This window comes from Mycena indigotica (assembly GCF_014461135.1).
Source record: "Mycena indigotica strain 171206Taipei chromosome Unknown Mind.scaff0010, whole genome shotgun sequence".
NCBI lineage: Eukaryota > Fungi > Basidiomycota > Agaricomycetes > Agaricales > Mycenaceae > Mycena > Mycena indigotica.
The window spans coordinates 3,999,237-4,001,560 of NW_023503009.1; positions in this window are offsets into that span (position 1 = coordinate 3,999,237).

Here is a 2,324-nt window from a genome sequence, read left to right on the forward strand (position 1 = left end):
CATTGTAAGGGCAACCCTGGAGACTCCAGACGAAAGCCTAGCAGGGGAGGATCCAAGACGTGAATAAAAGCTACAGGAAATACACGGAGGGACCGACCTAGCAGGGGAGGATCCAAAGAGAAGAAACTCTAAGGGTCTGCCTGCTAGGGCGCCAACTATATACTGGTCGTCCGTAACTGCCGGACGTGAGCGCAGAAAGCCTGAGCTGAGCGGCGTTGCAGGCTCTGTCCCAAGGTGATCGTTGGGAGGGTCTTGACGGATCAGTGATTGTGCGGGCGAAGGAGGCCGAGGACGAGGGTTGGGGTAGGTCGGAGCGTCCGAGGGGGCGCCGGTCGGATGTGCCTCGGATGCGCTCGGATGGTCTGAAGGAGGCCGAGTGGGGGTTCCCCTGACAGGCATATGACTATGGTCAGGCCCAGTTTCAATGGGCCTTGAAGTTAACTTGAGCTTAGGTTGGACTTGCACCAACTCCAAGCCTCAAGACTGGTCTGGTGTGATGCGTGACATCAGGTATCAAAAGCTTTGGCTTGGGCTAACACCGTCACGTGGGGAGTTCAATGTTGAGTCGTGGTGATTATTTACTTGCTTGCTTGCTTGGTGTGTGGGGAGCTGGGGGGGAATACTGACCCATTTCGATCAATTCAGCGGGCCTGTGACCCGTGACCGCTTGGTCGAAATGTCCATCCCGCCACAGGCCGAATTTCGCGTGACCTATTACCCGATTGGGAAGTTCGGATGCGCAGGCGCCGGAAAATTTCGAAATCTTCCCGATTAGGACAGTTTGGGACCAAAAGATTTGGCTGTGACCCGTGACCCGCCAAAATATTTCGGCCAAAAAATCCGATGTGACCGTGACCCGCCTAATTGAATGAAATAGGTCAGTATCCTCACTGATCTGGAAGTCTGAGGTTTGGCCCCTTGTTGCGCCACTGCCTCCAAGGTCTTCCGTCCACACTTAAAGGGCTCAGTGTGATGGGAAGGTCATCCCGGCAGTCCGACAGGACACAGTGATTGCGCCCAAGCGAACTTCAGGTGCCCGGCCCGACAGGCTGCTGGCGCAGTTGCGCTCACGCTGCCCGGTCAATGCATCATATCATGATTGAGGTTCCGCTCCTGCAGCTGAGGTATTAGACCATGCCCATATGCACATCTCTTTTGCAAAAATCCACGAGGCTCTTCAGTGCTGATCTCAGTGGATCACTGGGCATTGGAGTGAAGGAGACAGATGATGGTGTCCGACTCAGACAGACAGGCTACTGGTGGAGCTAGCCCGCCGCTGGTATCTGTCGCACGCCGGGGACCATTGATGCATCCACATATTAATTTGGCAATTAAGCAGCTCAAGGCACATAAGACGCTCTCCCGGGCTAACGAACAGCGTCCCTGGCAGGAGACGAGATGCAGGACCGGGGACCAGTCCGGTGCCCCACCGACGCCAACAAAACGGGTACGCAGGTGGGTCCCCATCCACGACGCACCTGCCGGCGGGCTGAGGAGTGCGCGCCGCCGCGCCTGGACGGCATGTCGTGATCCCGCAGAACATGGGCCGCGCGGGATAGATGCTTGAGGGTCGAATGCAGATGCAGGATGGTGGAACACACTGCCGGTTGATCAGTGCTTTCAGAAGACCGATAAGGTGGAAGAGCACACTGAGCATTGGAGAAGATACAGTGCGGCTTCTCCGAGGTCAATCTGCTGCGCGGATCATTTGAGGCGCTAATGGACAGGCCGTTGTTGCCACGGGCTGCACTCGCGATGAATACCGGTGCAGAGTGGAGGAATAAAGATAGCGCACGTTGCAAAACAGCCCATGTCCGTGTTGTTGCTCCACCGCTCCAGAACATCTTGATGAAGACGCCAATGACGCTCAGGGCAGCCCGAACACGCCTCCGAGTTAGGATGCTCTTCAGCGCGGCCGCCGAGTTGATGTCATGCGCCGGCTGGCAGCTAAGATCGTCGTGGGGAAGCTGACGCGGCCGCAGCGATACGCATCCACGGCCCGCCACATTGGGCATAAGCCAACCGCATGCCGGCCGGCCACCAATCAGCGCTGAATCGGCAGCCCGGCAGGCGCCCCGTGTGATATTGTGTCAGGTGTACGGATTATCCTCCATAGCGCTGAGGCGGATGGCAAGCAGCACCACGGGGACGATCGCCTCCGGATGGCCAGCGGCAGACCCGTTAGCGTGAGCTTTTGTTGCGCCGACGCTTGATTTGCCAAGTCCGACCCACAGAGTCGGAATCGTCGCCGGTGTAAGTCCTGTGTTAGCAATTTTTGTCTCAGCGGAGAGTCTCAATACAGATTTAGACTCTCGAATAAGTTG